The sequence below is a fragment of the Rutidosis leptorrhynchoides genome, chromosome 3 (genome assembly GCF_046630445.1).
Source record: "Rutidosis leptorrhynchoides isolate AG116_Rl617_1_P2 chromosome 3, CSIRO_AGI_Rlap_v1, whole genome shotgun sequence".
NCBI lineage: Eukaryota > Viridiplantae > Streptophyta > Magnoliopsida > Asterales > Asteraceae > Rutidosis > Rutidosis leptorrhynchoides.
Window position 1 is genome coordinate 695,513,733 of NC_092335.1, and position 25,041 is coordinate 695,538,773.

Consider the following 25,041-nt stretch of genomic DNA (forward strand, 5'->3'; position numbering starts at 1 on the left):
GGCCAATGTGAAGCAAGTCAAAAGAAAGTGGGAGGAAAACGGTGATAAGAATCACCAATACAACAACAACAGCAATTACAACAATAATCGCAACAATTATCCCAACAATCGCAACATCAATCGCAACTACAACAAATGGCCCAACAACAACAACAATAACAACAACAACAACAACAACAGCAACTACAACAATCATCCCAACAACAATAATAACCGCAACAACAACAACAACAATCAGAAGCAGCTATGCCAAAGGTGTGAAAAGTATCACTCGGGGTTCTGCACCAAATTTTGCAACAAGTGTAAAAGAAATGGTCATAGCGCGGTGAAGTGTGAGGTCTACGGACCAGGGGTTAATAGAATGAAAGGAACAAATGGTGTCGAAACGAGTAATGGCGGAGCAAGTAGTGTCGGAGCAAGTTATGCCAATGTAGTTTGTTATAAATGTGGAAAATCGGGCCACATTATTAGAAATTGCCCGAACCAGGAGAACACGAATGGAAAAGGCCGCGGAAGAGTTTTCAATATTAATGCGGCAGAGGCACAGGAAGACCCGGAGCTTGTTACGGGTACGTTTCTTATTGACAATAAATCTGCTTACGTTTTATTTGATTCGGGTGCGGATAGAAGCTATATGAGTAGAGATTTTTGTGCTAAATTAAGTTGTCCATTGACGCCTTTGGATAGTAAATTTTTACTCGAATTAGCAAATGGTAAATTAATTTCAGCAGATAATATATGTCGGAATCGAGAAATTAAACTGGTTAGCGAAACATTTAAGATTGATTTGATACCAGTAGAGTTAGGGAGTTTTGATGTGATAATCGGTATGGACTGGTTGAAAGAAGTGAAAGCAGAGATCGTTTGTTACAAAAATGCAATTCGCATTATACGAGAAAAAGGAAAACCCTTAATGGTGTACAGAGAAAAGGGCAACACGAAGCTACATCTTATTAGTAATTTGAAGGCACAAAAACTAATAAGAAAAGGTTGCTATGCTATTCTAGCACACGTCAAGAAAGTACAAACTAAAGAAAAGAGCATCAATGATGTTCCCATTGCAAAAGAATTTCCCAATGTATTTTCGAAAGAATTACCGGGATTACCCCCACATCGATCCATTGAATTTCAAATAGATCTTGTACCAGGAGCTGCACCAATAGCTCGTGCTCCTTACAGACTCGCACCCAGCGAGATGAAAGAACTGCAAAGCCAATTACAAGAACTTTTAGAGCGTGGTTTCATTCGACCAAGCACATCACCGTGGGGAGCTCCTGTTTTGTTTGTCAAGAAGAAAGATGGTACATTCAGGTTGTGTATCGACTACCGAGAGTTGAACAAACTTACCATCAAGAAACGCTACCCACTACCGAGAATCAACGACTTATTTGATCAACTACAAGGCTCGTCTGTTTATTCAAAGATTGACTTACGTTCCGGGTATCATCAAATGCGGGTGAAAGAAGATGATATTCCAAAGACTGCTTTCAGAACACGTTACGGTCATTACGAGTTTATGGTCATGCCGTTTGGTTTAACTAATGCACCAGCTATATTCATGGACCTTATGAACCGAGTGTGTGGACCATACCTTGACAAGTTTGTCATTGTTTTCATTGATGACATACTTATTTACTCAAAGAATGACCAAGAACACGGTGAACATTTGAGAAAGGTGTTAGAAGTATTGAGGAAGGAAGAATTGTACGCTAAGTTTTCAAAGTGTGCATTTTGGTTGGAAGAAGTTCAATTCCTCGGTCACATAGTGAACAAAGAAGGTATTAAGGTGGATCCGGCAAAGATAGAAACTGTTGAAAAGTGGGAAACCCCAAAAACTCCGAAACACATACGCCAGTTTTTAGGACTAGCTGGTTACTACAGAAGGTTCATCCAAGACTTTTCCAGAATAGCAAAACCCTTGACTGCATTAACGCATAAAGGGAAGAAATTTGAATGGGATGATGAACAAGAGAAAGCGTTTCAGTTATTGAAGAAAAAGCTAACTACGGCACCTATATTGTCATTGCCTGAAGGGAATGATGATTTTGTGATTTATTGTGACGCATCAAAGCAAGGTCTCGGTTGTGTATTAATGCAATGAACGAAGGTGATTGCTTATGCGTCTAGACAATTGAAGATTCACGAACAAAATTATATGACGCATGATTTGGAATTAGGCGCGGTTGTTTTTGCATTAAAGACTTGGAGGCACTACTTATATGGGGTCAAAAGTATTATATATACCGACCACAAAAGTCTTCAACACATATTTAATCAGAAACAACTGAATATGAGGCAGCGTAGGTGGATTGAATTGTTGAATGATTACGACTTTGAGATTCGTTACCACCCGGGGAAGGCAAATGTGGTAGCCGATGCCTTGAGCAGGAAGGACAGAGAACCCATTCGAGTAAAATCTATGAATATAATAATTCATAATAACCTTACTACTCAAATAAAGGAGGCGCAACAAGGAGTTTTAAAAGAGGGGAATTTAAAGGATGAAATACCCAAAGGATCGGAGAAGCATCTTAATATTCAGGAAGACGGAACCCGATATAGGGCTGAAAGGATTTGGGTACCAAAATTTGGAGATATGAGAGAAATGGTACTTAGAGAAGCTCATAAAACCAGATACTCAATACATCCTGGAACGGGGAAGATGTACAAGGATCTCAATAAACATTTTTGGTGGCCGGGTATGAAAGCCGATGTTGCTAAATACGTAGGAGAATGTTTGACGTGTTCTAAGGTCAAAGCTGAGCATCAGAAACCATCAGGTCTACTTCAACAACCCGAAATCTTGGAATGGAAATGGAAAAATATTACCATGGATTTCATCACTAAATTGCCAAGGACTGCAAGTGGTTTTGATACTATTTGGGTAATAGTTGATCGTCTCACCAAATCAGCACACTTCCTGCCAATAAGAGAAGATGACAAGATGGAGAAGTTAGCACGACTGTATTTGAAGGAAGTCGTCTCCAGACATGGAATACCAATCTCTATTATCTCTGATAGGGATGGCAGATTTATTTCAAGATTCTGGCAGACATTACAGCAAGCATTAGGAACTCGTCTAGACATGAGTACTACCTATGATCCACAAACTGATGGGCAGAGCGAAAGGATGATACAAACGCTTGAAGACATGCTACGAGCATGTGTTATTGATTTCGGAAACAGTTGGGATCGACATCTACCGTTAGCAGAATTTTCCTACAACAACAGCTACCATTCAAGCATTGAGATGGCGCCGTTTGAAGCACTTTATGGTAGAAAGTGCAGGTCTCCGATTTGTTGGAGTGAAGTGGGGGATAGACAGATTACGGGTCCGGAGATTATACAAGAAACTACCGAGAAGATCATCCAAATTCAACAACGGTTGAAAACCGTCCAAAGTCGACAAAAGAGCTACGCTGACATTAAAAGAAAAGATATAGAATTTTAAATTGGAGAGATAGTCATGCTTAAAGTTGCACCTTGGAAAGGCGTCGTTCGATTTGGTAAACGAGGGAAATTAAATGCAAGGTATATTGGACCATTCAAGATTATTGATCGTGTCGGACCAGTAGCTTACCGACTTGAGTTACCTCAACAACTCGCGGCTGTACATAACACTTTCCACGTCTCGAATTTGAAGAAATGTTTTGCTAAAGAAGATCTCACTATTTCGTTAGATGAAATCCAAATCAACGAAAAACTCCAATTCATCGAAGAACCCGTTGAAATAATGGATCGTGAGGTTAACAGACTTAAACAAAACAAGATACCAATTGTTAAGGTTCGATGGAATGCTCGTAGAGGACCCGAGTTCACCTAGGATTGTGAAGATCAGATGAAGAAGAAATACCCGCATCTATTTCCAGAAGATTCGTCAACACCTTCAACAGCTTAAAATTTCGGGACGAAATTTATTTAACGGGTAGGTACTGTAGTGACCCGAACTTTTCCATGTTTATATATATTAATTGAGATTGATATTTACATGATTAAATGTTTCCAACATGTTAAGCAATCAAACTTGTTAAGACTTGATTAATTGAAATATGTTTCATATAGACAATTGACCACCCAAGTTGACCGGTGATTCACGAACGTTAAAACTTGTAAAAACTATATGATGACATATATATGGATATATATAGTTAACATGATACTATGATAAGTAAACATATCATTAAGTATATTAACAATGAACTACATATGTAAAAACAAGACTACTAACTTAATGATTTTTAAACGAGACATATATGTAACGATTATCGTTGTAAAGACATTTAATGTATATATATCATATTAAGAGATATTCATACATGATAATATCATGATAATATAATAATTTAAAATCTCATTTGATATTATAAACATTGGGTTAATAACATTTAACAAGATCGTTAACCTAAAGGTTTCAAAACAACACTTACATGTAACGACTAACGATGACTTAACGACTCGGTTAAAATGTATATACATGTAGTGTTTTAATATGTATTTATACACTTTTGAAAGACTTCAATACACTTATCAAAATACTTCTACTTAACAAAAATGCTTACAATTACATCCTCGTTCAGTTTCATCAACAATTCTACTTGTATGCACCCGTATTCGTACTCGTACAATACACATCTTTTAGATGTATGTACTATTGGTATATACACTCCAATGATTAGCTCTTAGCAGCCCATGTGAGTCACCTAACACATGTGGGAACCTTCATTTGGCAACTAGCATGAAATATCTCATAAAATTACAAAAATATGAGTAAACATTCATGACTTATTTACATGAAAACAAAATTACATATCCTTTATATCTAATCCATACACCAACGACCAAAAACACCTACAAACACTTTCATTCTTTAATTTTCTTCATCTAATTGATCTCTCTCAAGTTCTATCTTCAAGTTCTAAGTGTTCTTCATAAATTCTACAAGTTCTAGTTACATAAAATCAAGAATACTTTCAAGTTTGCTAGCTCACTTCCAATCTTGTAAGGTGATCATCCAACCTCAAGAAATCTTTGTTTCTTACAGTAGGTTATCATTCTAATACAAGGTAATAATCATATTCAAACTTTGGTTCAATTTCTATAACTATAACAATCTTATTTCAAGTGATGATCTTACTTGAACTTGTTTTCGTGTCATGATTCTGCTTTAAGAACTTCGAGCCATCCAAGGATCCATTGAAGCTAGATCCATTTTTCTCTTTTCCAGTAGGTTTATCCAAGGAACTTAAGGTAGTAATGATGTTCATAACATCATTCGATTCATACATATAAAGCTATCTTATTCGAAGGTTTAAACTTGCAATCACTAGAACATAGTTTAGTTAATTCTAAACTTGTTCGCAAACAAAAGTTAATCATTCTACCTTGACTTTTAAAATCAACTAAACACATGTTCTATATCTATATGATATGCTAACTTAATGATTTAAAACCTGGAAACAGGAAAAACACCGTAAAACCGGATTTACGCCGTGGTAGTAACACCGCGGGCTGTTTTGGGTTAGTTAATTAAAAACTATGATAAACTTTGATTTAAAAGTTGTTATTCTAAGAAAATGATTTTTATTATGAACATGAAACTATATCCAAAAATTATGGTTAAACTCAAAGTGGAAGTATGTTTTCTAAAAATGGTCATCTAGACGTCGTTCTTTCGACTGAAATGACTACCTTTACAAAAACGACTTGTAACTTATTTTTCGGACTATAAACCTATACTTTTTCTATTTAGATTCATAAAATAGATTTCAATATGAAACCATAGCAATTTGATTCATTCAAAACGGATTTAAAATGAAGAAGTTATGGGTAAAACAAGATTGGATAATTTTTCTCATTTTAGCTACGTGAAAATTGGTAACAAATCTATTCCAACCATAACTTAATCAACTTGTATTGTATATTATGTAATCTTGAGATACCATAGACACGTATACAATGTTTCGACCTATCATGTCGACACATCTATATATATTTCGGAACAACCATAGACACTCTATATGTGAATGTTGGAGTTAGCTATACAGGGTTGAGGTTGATTCCAAAATATATATAGTTTGAGTTGTGATCAATACTGAGATACGTATACACTGGGTCGTGGATTGATTCAAGATAATATTTATCGATTTATTTCTGTACATCTTACTGTGGACAACTAGTTGTAGGTTACTAACGAGGACAGCTGACTTAATAAACTTAAAACATCAAAATATATTAAAAGTGTTGTAAATATATTTTGAACATACTTTGATATATATGTATATATTGTTATAGGTTCGTGAATCAACCAGTGGCCAAGTCTTACTTCCTGACGAAGTAAAAGTCTGTAAAAGTGAGTTATAGTCCCACTTTTAAAATCTAATATTTTTGGGATGAGAATACATGCAGGTTTTATAAATGATTTACAAAATAGACACAAGTACGTGAAACTACATTCTATGGTTGAATTATCGAAATCGAATATGCCCATTTTTGGGTTAATATCGCTTTATTAAAAATGTGTTAAAATTTGATTTAAAGCTTTCAAAATCAACACTTACATGGAATACCAGTCTCTATTATCTCTGATAGGGATGGCAGATTTGTTTCAAAATTTTGGCAGACATTACAGCAAGCATTGGGAACTCGTCTAGACATGAGTACTGCCTATCATCCACAAACTGATGGGCAAAGTGAAAGGACGATACAGAACCTTGAAGACATGCTACGAGCATGTGTTATTGATTTCGGAAACAGTTGGGATCGACATCTACCGTTAGCAGAATTTTCCTACAACAACAGTTACCATTCGAGTATTGAGATGGCGCCGTTTGAAGCACTCTATAGTAGAAAGTGGATGTCTCTGATTTGTTGGAGTGAAGTCGGAGATAGACAAATTACGGGTTCGTAGATAATCCAAGAAACTACCGAGAAAATCATTCAAATTCAACAACGATTGAAAACCGCCCAAAGTCGACAAAAGAGCTACGCAGATAGTAAAAGAAAAGATATAGAATTTGAAATTGGTGACATGGTCATGCTTAAGGTTTCACCTTGGAAAGGCGTTGTTCGATTTGGTAAACGGGGGAAACTAAATCCAAGGTACATTGGACCATTCAAGATTATAGATCGTGTTGGACCAGTAGCCTACCGACTTGAATTACCTCAACAACTAGCCGGTGTACATGATACTTTTCACGTATCGAATCTGAGTAATGTTTAGCCAAAGAAGATCTCACTATTTCTTTAGACGAAATCCAAATCAATGAAAAACTTCAATTCATTGAAGAACGAGTCGAGATAATGGATCGTGAGGTTAAAGGACTTAAGCAAAACAAAATACCAATCGTTAAGGTTCGATGGAATGCTCGTAGAGGACCCGAGTTCACCTGGAAGTGTGAAGATCAAATGAAGCTGAAATACCCGCACCTATTTCCAGAAGATGCGTCAACACCTCCAACTGCTTAAAAATTTCGGGACGAAATTTATTTAACGGGTAGGTACTGTAGTGACCCGAACTTGTCCATGTTTATATATATTAAATGAAGTTAATATTTACATGATTAAATTTTTCCAACATGTTAAGCAATCAAATTTGTTAAGACTTGATTAATTGAAATAGGTTTCATATAGACAATTGACCACCCAAGTTGACCGGTGATTCACGAACGTTAAAACTTGTAAAAACTATATGATGATATATATATATGGATATGTATATAGCTACCATGATATTATGAAAAGTAAGTATCTCACTAGGTATATTAACAATGAGTTATATACATAAAATGAGACTATTGAATTATGAAACTCGAAACGATATATATAACGATTATCGTTATAGCAACGCCTTACTAAATACATATGTATCATATTATGATATATTCATTGTTGGTGATTTGTGTCACCAATATGATTTAAGTGTAATGGAATTAATTTGTTAACAAAAATAACCTTGATAAATATCGAACAAGTTTGGGAAAGTGTGGAGTGCACACTTGTTTGAACTTATCTTGATTGTGACGGGGGTTCGGGGGCAGCGCCCCTGATAGCGGGGTCCAAGGGGCATAGCCCCTGGCTGAGATCGAGCTGCCAGGTCAGCTCGAAATTTTTTTTTTTTTGTTTGGGTTAATATCGGTTTATTAAAAATGTGTTAAAATTTGATTTAAAGCTTTCAAAAACAACACTTATATTAAAATGAATATATATGTAGTGTATTAAGATGTATTAGTACACTTTTGAAAGACTTCAAGACACATATCAAAGTAATTCTACTTAGCAAAAATGCTTACAATTACATTTCCATTCATTTTCATCAACAATTCTACTCGTAGTCATTCAGTATTCGTATCCGTATTATACATAGCTTCTAGACGTACTTACTATGAGTATATACCAATAGGAACTAGCATGGGATTCCACTCTTGATTATGTCATGCATGACTAATCAAATTTAACTTCTACCATGAACTAGTCAACTAACTAGAACTCCTTTTAACCCCACTCACCACTCATCATTCACCACTCACCAATCAATCCATTTCACTTCCAATTCTCTTTCTAATTCTCTCTCAACACTTACACACACTTATGAACGAATTTTTCCAGTAAACTAATCATCATCTTCATCAAAAAAAATTCTTCAAGAATCAAGCTATAATCATCATAGGAAGAACACTTCAAGAAAACTTCAAGAACACTTCAAGAAAACTTCAAAAATCCTTTCAAGTTTACTAGTTTACTTCCAAGCTTTCTAATCCATTCCAAGTAATCATCTAAGATCAAGAAACCTTTGTTATTTACAGTAGGTTATCTTTCTTATTCAAGGTAATATTCATATTCAAACTTTGATTCGATTTCTATAACTATAAACTATCTTAATTTGAGTAAAAATCTTACTTGAACTTGTTTTTGTGTCATGATCCTACTTCAAGAACCTTCAAGCCATCCAAGATCCTTTAAAGCTAGATCATTTCTTGTCACTTCTAGTAGGTTTACCTACTAAACTTGAGGTAGTAATGATGTTCATAACATCATTCGATTCATATATATTACTATCTTGTTCGAAATTTTAAACTTGTAATCACTATAACATAGTTTAGTATATTCTAAACTTGTTCGCAAAAAAAAGTTAATCCTTCTAACTTGACTTTTAAAATCAACTAGACACGTGTTCTATATCTATATGATATGCTAACTTAATGATTTAAAACTTGGAAACACGAAGAACACCATAAAACCGGATATACGCCGTCGTAGTAAAACCGGGGGCTGTTTTGGTTTGGATAATTAAAAACTATGATAAACTTTGATTTAAAAGCTATTATTCTGGGAAAATGATTTTTCTTTTGAACATGAAACTATATCCAAAAATTATGGTTAAACTCAAAGTGGAAGTATGTTTTTCCAAAATGGTCATTTAGACGTCGTTCTTTCGACTGAAATGACTACCTTTACAAAAACGACTTGTAACTTTTATTTCTGACTATAAACTTATACTTTTTCTATTTAGATTCATAAACTTAAGTTCAATATGAAACCATAGCAACTTGAATCACTCAAAACGGATTTAAAACGAAGAAGTTATGGGTAAAACAAGATTTGTTAATTTTGTTTTTTGTAGCTACGTGAAATTTGTAACAAATTTATACAAATCATAACTTAACTTACTTATATTGTATTATACATTTATTCTAACATATATTATGTAATCTTGGGATACCATAGACACGAATACAATATTTTGACATATCATATCGACCCATCTATATATATATATATATATATATATATATATATATATATATATATATATATATATATATATATATATATATATATATATATATATATATATATATATATTTCAGAACTACCATAGACACTCTATATGCAGTAATCTTGGAGTTAGCTATACAGGGTTGAGGTTGATTCCAAAATATTATATATACTTTGAGTTGTGATCTAGCCTGAGACTTGTATACACGAGGTCGTGGATTGATTCGAGATAATATATATTGCTTTATTTCTGTACATCTAACTGTGGACAACTAGTTGTAGGTTACTAACGAGGACTGCTGACTTAACAAACTCAAATCATTAAAACGTAATAAAAAATGTTGTAATTATATTTTGATCATACTTTGATACATATGTACATATTTGTTATAGGTTCGTGAATCGACCAGTGGCCAAGTCTTATTTTCGACAAAGTAAAAATCTGTGAAAGTGAGTTATAGTCCCACTTTTAAATCTAATATTTTTGGGATGAGAATACATGTAGTTTTGTAAATGTTTTATAAAATAGAAACAAGTACTTGAAATTACATTCTATGTTGGATTATGAATACCGAATATCACCCTTTTAGCTTGGTAGCCTAAGAATTAGGGAACAGACACCCTAATTGACGCGAATCCTAAAGGTAGATCTACGGGCACTAACTCCCCCCATACTGGAAAATGGTATGCTTTATTACTTCGAGTTATTAATACAAATGGATTTCTGTTTTGGGGATATTCTATATGCATTTTGTTAATATCGGTTACCAGGTGTTCAATATATGAATAATTTTTATACAGATTGTATGTTATTGAAAGTTGAAATCTTGTGGTCTATTATTACGATTTGATATATATAGGTTAAACCTATAACTCACCAACATTTTTGTTGACATTTAAAGCATGTTTATTCTCAGGTGATTATTAAGAGCTTCCGGTGTTGCATGCTAATTTATGGACAAGAGTTGGAGTCAGCATGCTTGTATAATAATGTTTAAAAACTGCATTCGAAGATTTAAATTGATGTGTAATATTATTGTAAACCATTATGTAATAATCGTGTGAAAATGCTATATTTTAGATTATCATTATTTGATAATTGTCGTAATATTTTTTGTAACATCCCGCATTTTTTTCGTTAAATTATTTTAACAACCGTCTTTTTTTTTTTAGATAATATCTTCCGTTATCTAAATTCGTAGTTTCCGTTGACTAACGTTCATAATATTTCCGTTATTTAATTATAACATCACTCGTTTACTCGAGCGTTTTCAAAATATTCGTTCCGTAAAATCCCGCACCCGCTTCTAAACTCGAGGGACTACAATTGACACGGGGCAAACTAGTTGACTAGGTCAACTAGTCCACCCCAATCACCACCATTCAATCATCTCCATCTCTCTCTCTTTCTCTCTAGCAAGAACACACATACATTTACCCAATTCAATCATTCATCATCTAAATTCGATCTAGGAGGCCAACATCAAAACAAATTACGTATTTGGAATCCTCTCTTCATCCTCTACAATTTGATACCAACTTCATCTCGTTTGGGTAACATTTCTAAACTCTAGATTTCTCTAAATTCGTGTTTTTGATTTGAAATGGTGTTAGTTAGTGTCTATGGCTCGTGTCTAGCATGAATATATGATTTACTTGCTCGATTTGTTGTTTTGAGTAACTAGTATGAACAATTGAAATGGGTGTGCTTAATCTTTGATTTTGGATGAGTTAATGTTGTTAAATTGTTAAAGTTCATGTTTTAATTGTGTTACTAGTATCACTAGCTTCAATTTGGTGTGTAGGTTGATTTAGAAAAACATCACTAACATGATTATTGATTTTGTGATTCTTGGGTAGGGTTTGATAGCTCTTAAAATGGACTTTTGATGATTTGAATGCCATGAAACATTGTTAGTAAGTGTTTAGTTGTATTGTATGTTTCGTTACCTTCAAAACGGCATATCATATGTATAAATTGGATTCCCGAATCATGAAATGCATTTTGCGAACTTGAGACTTTGATTATGAACATTTAACGATCTCTTGACGAGGTTTTTGTTGTTGTAAATGATAAACTCGATTGATGATATGTGGTTAGTTGTATCATTTGTCAAAATACCTTCCCGATGATATAGGATACATGTTTTGATTGTTTGCGGGTCATAAATTGGGATTGTTTGAGTTTTGGTTCGTGCATTTCTTTGTTGCAGCAAAACAGGGCCTGGATACAGATCTGGACGCCGTCCAGATTCTTGGACGCCGTTCAGACCTTCAGACTTGGACGCCGTCCAGCCTTTTTGGACGCCGTCCAGGCCTTCAATACTGGACGCCGTCCAGCCATTTTGGACGCCGTCCAGATCAACTATCAGGGGCTGTCCAAAATTTTCGTTTTTCGTTTAATTCTAACTATGCTACGCACCTCCGATTAAGATGAAACTTGACCAACATGCTTATATATGATTAAAAACCTCAGAAAAATAGTTCGGGACCCGACCCGAACGTGTTGACTTTTTCGTTGACTTTGACCCGACCAAGTTTGACTTTTAGCCAAACTTAACCGAATACTTATACAATCTTTCTAACTCGCTTCTATACTTGTATCTTGCATGAAACGTGATAATTTGATTCACATGCTACTTAATCGAGTCGTAACGAGCCATAGGACTAATTGAACACTTTGACCGACCGTGTTTACCGATATTGATACAAACCTATTTGTTTAGGTCAAGACTAGCATTCGTTCTTGCATACGTTACTTGTGAAGTACTATTATACTCTTGCACTCGAGGTGAGATCATAGTCCCACCTTTTCAACAACTTTTTATACTTTTAAATTGTGGGCTGAGAAACATATACTTTGTTACATTTTGTACTACTTACTTTTATACTTTGAACACAAGTACGATGAAACAAACATTCTACAGCGAGTTAGAACAAAAATCCTCAATTCGATTATCATTAGTTACACTTGCAGGGTGTAAGCGAGAACTTATATTGTGTGGCCATACGGGTTTGACAAACCCTCATTTCGGACGGTTCGCTACCGTCTACGGATGAAATATATTTTTGAGAAACAGTGTATGTTCTAACACTATTGTGATGGGGTTCTATGGAAGGAAACGTTAAGTCTTGATAATTGGGTGCTCGCGAACAAACTTTTGGAATGCAACTTTTGGATGATCAATTTTATGGAAATACTAAATCTTGTGATTCAAAAATAACGTTTATTACTACATCTATGATTTCACCAACGTTTTTCGTTGACAGTTTTCAATATGTTTCTCAGGTTCATACTTGGCTACTTGATTTATGCTTCCGCGCACTTTGATTACTTGCTTGGAGTCAAGTATACATGCATACGCTAGGGATAGCGTTTTTGGATTCAAACTTAAAGCTTACATACTTTTGCTATTTATAGCAAACCGTGATTTTAAACTAATTATGTCGCAAGCTATTTCATATACACTTTATAACTTTTGTAAACTTAAACTTGTTGTCGAACCGTTTTGTAAACTAAACTTTGCAAGTTTTGTACATTTCAAATGAATGCGACATGATTTTGGTCAAACGCGTCTCATATAGAGACTATGACCACGCAACGGGACCTAAGTAGACGGCACCGTCAATGACGATTTTGCCGGGTCACTACAGATGGTATCAGAGCGTTGGTTGTAGGGAACTAGGATATGTATTAGTGTGTCTGACAGAGTCGTTAGGACGCATTAGTGAATCTAGACTACAACCGGATTGTTAACCATTGCATTCTGACATACATTTGCTATAGATAGCACTTACTTGACTACTTGTGCATTATACTTAAATCATTCTTAGGCAAACTTCTTAATGATACCAAACTTTCATCATACGAATCGGTATTCTGCCACTTTCTGGTAAACCACGTTAATTTCAAGATTCATACACGAAAGGATGACAACGACTTCATTAGTCACACTTGTTCGAGAACTCTGTCTCCCAGATTGTTATTCGCCACCGTCTCAACTTACTATCGGTGCCACACCAGTGTTCTTCACTATCTACCACTTCTTGTTACTACCATCACTACTCTAGGTGAGTATCGTCGTCACTACTTATCACTACGGTTGTGTACTACTCGTTATCATAATTCGTTACTCTTTTCGTGCCTAAGGACATTATTGTTTGACTTGAACCGCATTGACGTGAACAATCATTTATACACTTCCCTCGGGAAACGCTCCTTCCGAGTTGCACTGATTCTTTCGATTCAATACGAGTCACGTTAGAGACATTGTTACACTTTGTTCATTTTAAAACTTTATGATTATACGAACTTGAATCTATGGAGTGATGTGGGAATGGAGGTATGAGTTAGCGTAATATAACGACACTCGATCAACGTGGTTATATTACGGTAAGTCATACCAAAGTTCTAATGACACGTGATGGTGGTTGGACTCGATCAACCTAATCACCACCAGGTGCCATGTACATGACTTCATCTTTCTTGATTGGATATCTGAAAACCCCGAGAATACTGATAACAACCATACCCGGGACACATCTTCGATTATTGTCGAACCATAGTTATGCTTCCGAATGAATGGAAAATTCTTTCAACATCAGACGTATGTTATACGTATATACTATCTCGTTTTCGCATAGTTTTATCGACGAACTACAAACTGTTTGGTATGCTCACATCGAGGCGGAAACTTCTCTCGCATTACACTCATGCTTCCGTTTAAGGAAATCATTATTCTAAACTCTCAATGGAGAGAGAGACTCTTCACGTTATACTAGTATTCACCACGAGGGTGAATAGTCCTAACAAACGTTTTCGAAAACCGATAAATCTTTCGCGGCGCGAAATTCTTGAGAAACAGAAACTTGTTCTAACTAAAGTTTTCAAGTCCTAACAAACTTATTCAAATTTATCTTAAGGAAATGTACCTCGTTTAGGATCGAGATCCTCGTTTCACTTCTAGATTTAGGAGTGCCTTACAAAAGTCTCGGGACCACGTTTAGACATGAGTACCGCGTATCATCCACAAACCGACGAACAAAGCACATGTACAATTCATCCTTGAAAACCGTAATACTAATTTTTTTTATCAACTTCAAATTTACTTGAGAAAAGTATTTGCCTTTAGCCGAATTCTAGTACTACAATAATTTTCATTCGAGTATTAACGCCACACCTTTCGAGAACTCATATAGCCACAATTGTCATTTTCTAAATTGTTGAACCGAAGTAGTTGACATGCAAACCACCGGACCCGGACTCATTCATGAGATAACCGTTATGATCGTTCAAATCCAAGAAAGGCTCAAGGCGGACCGTAGTCGCCAAAAGAGCTATGCCGATGTTAGACGTGGACCTCTCGAATTCCAAGTGGGTAACCGCGTAACGTTAAAAGTCGCACCTTAGGAAGGTGCAATCCATTTCGGGAAACGTAGGAAGCTAAATCCGCGATACACAAAACCTTTTAAAATCCTGGGGCGTTTCGGACCCGTTACTAGCCGTTTAGATTTTTCAACTCATTCGAGTCTCCGTACATCCCACATTCTACGTATCAAACTTAAAGACGTGCCTTGCGAAACCAGGACTTGTTACCCTCTTCAACGAACCTACTATCGATGACAAACTTTCCTTCCTAGGAGAACCGGTTGAAATTTTGAATCATGAAACCAAACTCTGAAACAACGTAAAACCCCGACTGTCAAAGTTCGTTGAAATGCCCGATGAAGTACTTTCACTTATCCGTAGAATGGGCAACGCACGATCTCGATGAAGGAACAACGACTACTACTTTCAACTAAATTTCGGGACGAAATTTCTTTTAAGGTGTAGGTAATGTAACATCCCGCATTTTTTCCGTTAAATTATTTTAACGACCGTCTTTTTTTTTTTTAGATAATATCTTCCGTTATCTAAATTCGTAGTTTCCGTTGACTAACGTTCATAATATTTCCGTTATTTAATTATAACATCACTCGTTTACTCGAGCGTTTTCAAAATATTCGTTCGGTAAAATCCCGCACCCGCTTCTAAACTCGAGGGACTAAAATTGACACGGGGCAAACTAGTTGACTAGGTCAACTAGTCCACCCCAATCACCACCATTCAATCATCTCCATCTCTCTCTCTTTCTCTCTAGTAAGAACACACACACATTTACCCAATTCAATCATTCATCATCTAAATTCGATCTAGGAGGCCAACATCAAAACAAATTACGTATTTGGAATCCTCTCTTCATCCTCTACAATTTGATACCAACTTCATCTCATTTGGGTAACATTTCTAAAACTCTAGATTTCTCTAAATTTGTGTTTTTGATTTGAAATGGTGTTAGTTAGTGTCTATGGCTCGTGTCTAGCATGAATATATGATTTACTTGCTCGATTTGTTGTTTTGAGTAACTAGTATGAACAATTGAAATGGGTGTGTTTAATCTTTGATTTTGGATGAGTTAATGTTGTTAAATTGTTAAAGTTCATGTTTTAATTGTGTTACTAGTATCACTAGCTTCAATTTGGTGTGTAGGTTGATTTGGAAAAACATCACTAACATGATTATTGATTTTGTGATTCTTGGCTAGGGTTTGATAGCTCTTAAAATGGACTTTTGATGATTTGAATGCCATGAAACATTGTTAGTAAGTGTTTAGTTATATTGTATGTTTCGTTACCTTAAAAACGGCATATCATATGTATAAATTGGATTCCCGAATCATGAAATGCATTTTGCGAACTTGAGACTTTGATTATGAACATTTAACGATCTCTTGACGAGGTTTTTGTTGTTGTAAATGATAAACTCGATTGATGATATGTGGTTAGTTGTATCCTTTGTCAAAATACCTTCCCAATGATATAGGATACATGTTTTGATTGTTTGCGGGTCATAAATTGGGATTGTTTGAGTTTTGGTTCGTGCATTTCTTTGTTGCAGCAAAACAGGGCCTGGATACAGATCTGGACGCTGTCCAAATTCTTGGACGCCGTCCAGACCTTCAGACTTGGACGCTGTCCAGCCTTTTTGGACGCCGTCCAGGCCTTCAATACTGGACGCCGTCCAGCCATTTTGGACGCCGTCCAGATGAACTATCAAGGGCTGTCCAAAATTTTCGTTTTTCGTTTAATTCTAACTATGCTACGCACCTCCGATTAACATGAAACTTGACCAACATGCTTATATATGATTAAAAACCTCAGAAAAATAGTTCGGGACCCGACCCGAACGTGTTGACTTTTTCGTTGACTTTGACCCGACCAAGTTTGACTTTTTGCCAAACTTAACCGAATACTTATACAATCTTTCTAACTCGCTTCTATACTTGTATCTTGCATGAAACGTGATAATTTGATTCACATACTACTTAATCGAGTCGTAACGAGCCATAGGACTAATTGAACACTTTGACCGACCGTGTTTACCGATATTGATACAAACCAATTTGTTTAGGTCAAGACTAGCATTCGTTCTTGCATACGTTACTTGTGAAGTACTATTATACTCTTACACTCGAGGTGAGATCATAGTCCCACCTTTTCAACAACTTTTTATACTTTTAAATTGTGGGCTGAGAAACATATACTTTGTTACATTTTGTACTACTTACTTTTATACTTTGAACACAAGTACGATGAAACAAACATTCTACAGCGAGTTAGAACAAAAATCCTCAATTCGATTATCATTAGTTACACTTGCAGGGTGTAAGCGAGAACTTATATTGTGTGGCCATACAGGTTTGACAAACCCTCATTTCGGACGGTTCGCTATCGTCTACGGATGAAATATATTTTTGAGAAACAGTGTATGTTCTAACACTATTGTAATGGGGTTCTATGGAAGGAAACGTTAAGTCTTGATAATTGGGTGCTCGCGAACAAACTTTTGGAATGCAACTTTTGGATGATCAATTTTATGGAAATACTAAATCTTGTGATTCAAAAATAACGTTTATTACTACATCTATGATTTCACCAACGTTTTTCGTTGACAGTTTTCTATATGTTTCTCAGGTTCATACTTCGCTACTTGATTTATGCTTCTGCGCACTTTGATTACTTGCTTGGAGTCAAGTATACATGCATACGCTAGGGATAGCGCTTTTGGATTCAAACTTAAAGCTTACATACTTTTGCTATTTATAGCAAACCGTGATTTTAAACTAATTATGTCGCAAGCTATTTCATATACACTTTATAACTTTTGTAAAGTTAAACTTGTTGTCGAACCGTTTTGTAAACTAAACTTTGCAAGTTTTGTACATTTCAAATGAATGCGACATGATTTTGGTCAAACGCGTCTCATATAGAGACTATGACCACGCAACGGGACCTAAGTAGATGGCACCGTCAATGACGATTTTGCCGGGTCGCTACATTTTTAAACCTTTATTGATAAAATAAAGGTTATGGTTTGTTTAAAAATCGAATGCAGTCTTTGAAAAACGTCTCATATAGAGGTCAAAACCTCGCAACGAAATCAATTAATATGGAATGTTTTTAATCAATATGAACGGGACATTTCAGTTGGTATCCGAGCGTTGGTCTTAGAGAACCAAAATTTTGCATTAGTGTGTCTTACCGAGTTGTTAGGATGCATTAGTGAGTCTGGACTTCGACCGTGTTTTCTTCAAAAACGATTGCTTAACACTTTTTGTTGGAAACTATATATTATTAACATGTAAATATTATGTGATATATTAATCTCTTAACATGTTTGATATCGTGTAATAGATGTCTACCTCTAGTAAAAATCCCATCGACTTACCTAATAATAATGAAGAGTGGAATATATTTTGGGAAGATTCACAAAATCCCGAGGAGGAACCGGAAGAGGAGGAACCGGAAGAGGAAGAACCGGAAGAAGAGGAACCGGAAGAGGAGGAACCGGAAGAAGAAGAGGTTTCGAAGGAAGAAATATTAATACCTACAGTTAAACGATTAAATAAAAGAAAATCCTCAACCAACGGACCAAAGTTAATAATGGTCAATGGTGTTTCCGCCGAGGAAACAAAATATTGGGAAAATTACCAATTTTCTGATGAATCGGATCCCGACGAGGATTCCGATGATGTTATAGAAATTACCTCGACCCAATTTGAAAAAGCAAAAGAAAACAATAAGGGAAAAGGTATCAAAATAGAGAAACCTGATTACAACCCCGATGAACTTTATATATATCGTAAACACCTGTACTTCTTAAATTTTAACAATAACCCGGGAACCTCTAAGCCACCAGGTTTTTCTAAAACATTTGTGAAAATGACGGCTCGTATTAGGGGAGCACCATATATCCCTAGGAAATTAGCAAAACGAACCAAGTTCGAAGAAGAAGAAACGAGTGAGTCGGATTAAAGAGTTGTAATCATGTTGTGTAATATATGTAATATAGTGTGCTTGTACTTTTATGATAAATGTAAAAACTGCTTGTATTGTTTGTTAAGTATTTTTTTATGAATCTAACCCTCGTCTATTTTTACAGTATAAAAACACAAAATGGATGTTAAGGATAGACAACCAAAAATTTTAGAAGACCAACCTGGGGACATGATTGATGAAATCTTGTTTAGAGTCGGTCAGAATTCATCGGCCCAATTGTTTACGGCAAAATTAGTTTGTAGAACATTTGAAGAACGTTCCAGGCATGCCTTAGTTAATAAAAGGCTTTCCTTTGATATATGGGGTATATCACATTAGGGAGACCATAAGTTGTGCCGTGTTTTCTTTAAAGCATTAAATGCGGGAAACCCAGAAGCAATTTTACGCTACGGGTTAAGAACCTATTTTGACTCTACCTATCCCAACATAGGAATTCGTGCTTTAGAAAGAGCTTCTAACATGCAACATAAAGAAGCATGTTATGCTTACGGGTTAGCGATGTTCGCTTCTCACCAAAGTGAGAAAAAGAACATCGGATTAAAACTATTAAATAAAACATTCCCACAAGTGACGGACTCGGTAATTGGGGTGAGAAACAAGGTTTTTAGATTGTTACGAGGCTGTTGGGCATTACGTAACCCTCGTCCTTTTGACGACATTTCAACATGTTATCTAGCCAACGGTCATAACAGTTACTTTCCACAAGACCAAGGATGGAAAGTAGTCTTAGTAAAACTAGAATGCATGACTTATGAATTACGTGTTTCTGGACTTATGAATTACGTGTTTTTATTGCCTTTGCTGAATGACTTGCGTATTAACTAGGATTGTTGTCACAACTGTTTTGTATCAAAATTATTGTGTGCTATATTTTATGCTATATGTAAAATAGCGGTATTGTAAATTTGTAAAATATTGTATAAAAGTTTGAACGTGAAATTTATTGTAATCAGTTTTTCATATAAAATTGTAGTAGTTAAATTGTATGTTAGCTACTAAGTATGAACTTAACGGGTAAGTACTATCCAAATTAAAACTTATAAAATGCTAATATGAAGAAAGAGCTTTTATAAATAAGTTCATATTATGCTACGAAATACTATTGACTACTCTTAATATTCTATATGATTAACTTAATTCTTTTGGCTATTTTTGAAGGAAATGGCACCGACTACTCGTCAGAACTTGAACATGAGCGAGGAAGACTTCCGTGTTTTTCTTGCTGCGAACATAGCCGCAATGCAAAATAACAACAATAACTCTGGTTCCAGCAGTGGAACTAATTCCACAAGAAATCGTGTAGGATGCTCCTACAAAGAATTCACTGCCTGCAAACCTTTGGAATTTGATGGAACCGAGGGTCCAATCGGACTGAAACGGTGGACCGAGAAGGTTGAATCGGTGTTTGCCATAAGTAAATGTACCGAAGAAGACAAAGTAAAGTATGCTACGCATACCTTTACATGTACTGCATTAACATGGTGGAACACCTACCTCGAGCAGGTGGGACAAGATGTTGCTTACGCACTACCGTGGTCAGCATTCAAGCATTTGATGAACGAGCAGTACCGTCCCAGAAACGAGGTCAATAAGCTCAAGGTAGAACTTAGAGGGTTACAAACACAAGGATTTGATATTACCACGTACGAACGACGATTCACAGAGTTGTGCCTATTGTGTCCGGGAGCGTTCGAAGATGAAGAAGAGAAAATCGACGCATTTGTAAAAGGGTTACCAGAAAGGATTCAAGAAGATGTGAGTTCACACGAGCCCACTTCCATACAAAAGGCAAGTTGAATGGCTCATAAACTCATAAATCAGATTGAGGGAAGAATTAAAGAGTAGGCGGCCGAAGAAGCCAACACGAAACAACTCAAGAGGAAGTGGGAGGAAAACGGTGACAAGAGTCACCAGTACAACAACAACAACAACAATTACAACCACAATCACAACAACTATCCCAACAACCGCAACAACAATCCCAACAATAACCGCAATCCTAACAATAACTACAACAAATGTCCCAACAACAACAACCACAACAGCAACCATCCCAACAATAATAACAAAAGGCAAAATCCATGTCAGAGGTGTGAAGGATACCATCCGACTGGGTTCTGCATGACAACGTGTTCTAAGTGTAAGAGAGGTGGTCATAGCTTGACGAAGTGTGAAATCTACGGACCGGTGATTAACAAAAATAATGCAACGAGTAATGTCGGGACAAGTAATGCCGCTTTTATTTGTTATGGATGTGGAAAACTGGGCCACATCAAGAGTAAATGCCCAAACCAAGGAAATACAAATGGGAAAAGCCGTGGAAGAGTCTTCAATATTAATTCGGCAGAAGCGCAGGAAGACCCGGAGCTTGTTACGGGTACATTTCTCATTGACAATAAATCTGCTTATGTTTCATTTGATTCGGGTGCGGATAGAAGCTATATGAGTAGAGATTTTTGTGCTAAATTAAGTTGTCCATTGACGCCTTTGGATAATAAATTTTTACTTGAATTAGCAAACGGTAAATTAATTTCAGCAGATAATATATGTCGGGATAGAGAAATTAAACTGGGTGATGAAACGTTTAAGACTGATTTAATACTAGTCGAGTTAGGGAGTTTTGATGTAATAATTGGCATGGACTGGTTGAAAAAGGTGAGAGCAGAGGTCGTTTGTTACAAAAATGCGATTCGCATTATGCGCGAAAAAGGAAAACCTTTAATGATGTACGGAGAAAAGAACAACGCGAAGTTAAATCTTATTAGTAGTTTGAAGGTGCAAAAACTAATAAGAAAAGGTTGCTATGTCATTCTAGCACATATCATAGAAGTCAAACCTGAAGAAAAGAACATCAGTGATGTTCCCATCGCAAAAGAATTTCCCGATGTATTTCCGAAAGAATTACCGGGACTACCTCCACACCGATCGGTTGAATTTCAAATAGATCTCATACCAGGAGCTGCACCAATAGCTCGTGCTCCATACAGACTTACACCCAGTAAAATGAAGGAAATCCAAAGCCAATTACAAGAACTTTTAGAGCGTGGTTTTATACGACCAAGCACATCACCGTGGGGAGCTCCTATTTTGTTTGTCAAAAAGAAGGATGGTACATTCAGATTGTGTATCGACTACCGAGAGTTGAACAAACTTACCATCAAGAACCGTTATCCACTACCGAGAATCGACGATTTATTTGATCAACTACAAGGCTCGTCGATTTATTCGAAGATCAATTTACGTTCAGGGTATCATCAAATGCGGGTGAAGGAGGATGATATTCCAAAGACTGCTTTCAAAACGTGTTACGGTCATTACGAGTTTATGGTTATGCCGTTTGGATTGACTTACGCACCAGCTGTGTTCATGGACCTCATGAACTGAGTGTATGGGCCATATCTTGAAAAATTTGTCATTATTTTCATCGATGACATACTCATTTACTCAAAGAATGATTAAGAGCACAAAGAACATTTGGGAAAAGTGCTAGAATTATTGAGGAAGGAACAATTGTACGTAAAATTTTCAAAGTGTGCATTTTGGTTGGAAGAAGTTCAATTCCTCGGTCACATAGTGAACAAAGAAGGTATTCAAGTAGATCCGGCAAATATTGCAATCGTTGAAAAGTGGGAAACCCTAAAAACTCTGAAGCATATACGCCAATTTTTAGGACTGGCTGGTTACTACAGAAGGTTCATCCAAGATCTTTCCAAAATAGCAAAACCCTTGACTACATTAACGCATAAAGGAAAGAAATTTGAATGAAAGGATGAGCAGGAGAAAGCGTTTCAATTGTTGAAGAAAAAGTTAAATACGGCACCTATATTGTCATTGCCTGAAGGGAACGATGATTTTGTGATATATTGTGATGCCTCAAAGCAAGGCCTCGGTTGTGTATTAATGCAACGAACGAAGGCAATTGCTTATGCGTCTAGACAATTGAAGATTCACGAGCAGAATTATACGACACACGATTTGGAATTGGGCGCTGTTGTTTTTGCATTAAAGACTTGGAGGCACTACTTATATGGGGTCAAAAGTATTATATATACCGACCACAAAAGTCTCCAACACATATTTAATCAGAAACAATTGAACATTAGACAGCGTAGGTGGATTGAGTTATTGAATGATTACGATTTCGAGATTTGTTACCACCTGGGGAAGGCGAATGTGGTAGCCGACGCTTTGAGTAGAAAGGACAGAGAACCTATACGGGTAAAAGCTATGAATATAATTATTCGTACTAACCTTACTACTCAAATAAAGGAGGCGCAACAGGGAGTTTTAAAAGAAGAAAATTTGAAGAATGAAATACCCAAAGGATCGGAGAAACATCTTAATATTCGGAAGACGGAACCCGGTATAGGGATGAAAGAATTTGGGTACCAAAGTTTGGAGATGTAAGAGAAATGGTACTTAGGGAAGCACATAAAACCAGATACTCAATACATCCCGGAGCGGGAAAGATGTACAAAGATCTCAAGAAACACTTTTGGTGGTCGGGTATGAAAGCCGATATTGCTAGATACGTAGGAAAATGTTTGATGTGTTCTAAGGTCAAAGCTAAATATCAGAAACCATCAGGTCTACTTCAACAACCCGAAATCCCGGAATGGAAATGGGAAAACATTACCATGGATTTCATTACTAAATTGTCAAGGACTGCAAGTAGTTATGATACTATTTGGGTAATAGTCGATCGTCTCACCAAGTCAGCACACTTTCTGCCAATGAGAGAAGATGATAAAATGGAAAAATTGGCACGTTTATACTTGAAGGAAGTTGTCTCCAGACATGGAATACCAGTCTCTATTATCTCTGATAGAGATGGCAGATTTGTTTCAAGATTTTGGCAGACATTACAGCAAGCATTGGGAACTCATCTAGACATGAGTACTGCCTATAATCCACAAACTGATGGGCAAAGTGAAAGGACGATACAGACCCTTGAATACATGCTACGAGCATGTGTTATTGATTTCGGAAATAGTTGGGATCGACATCAACCGTTAGCAGAATTTTCCTACAACAACAGTTACCATTCGAGTATTGAGATGGCGCCGTTTGAAGCACTCTATGGTAGAAAGTGCAGGTCTCCGATTTGTTGGAGTGAAGTCGGAGATAGACAAATTACGGGTCCGGAGATAATCCAAGAAACTACTGAGAAAATCATTCAAATTCAACAACGATTGAAAACCGCCCAAAGTCGACAAAAGAGCTACGCATATAGTAAAAGAAAAGATATAGAATTTGAAATTGGTGACATGGTCATGCTTAAGGTTTCACCTTGGAAAGGCGTTGTTGGATTTGGTAAACGGGGGAAACTAAATCCAAGGTACATTGGACCATTCAAGATTATAGATCGTGTCGGACCAGTAGCCTACCGACTTGAATTACCTCAACAACTCGTCGGTGTACATGATACTTTTCACGTATCGAATCTGAAGAAATGCTTAGCCAAAGAAGATCTCACTATTTCTTTAGACGAAATCCAAATCAATGAAAAACTTCAATTCATTGAAGAACCAGTCGAGATAATGGATCGTGAGGTTGAAGGACTTAAGCAAAACAAAATACCAATCGTTAAGGTTCAATAGAATGCTCGTAGAGGACCCGAGTTCACCTGGAAGAGTGAAGATCAAATGAAGCTGAAATACCCGCACCTATTTCCAGAAGATGCGTCAACACCTCCAACTGCTTAAAAATTTCGGGACGAAATTTATTTAACGGGTAGGTACTGTAGTGACCCGAACTTTTCCATGTTTATATATATTAAATGAAGTTAATATTTACATGATTAAATATTTCCAACATGTTAAGAAATCAAACTTGTTAAGACTTGATTAATTGAAATAGGTTTCATGTAGACAATTGACCACCCAAGTT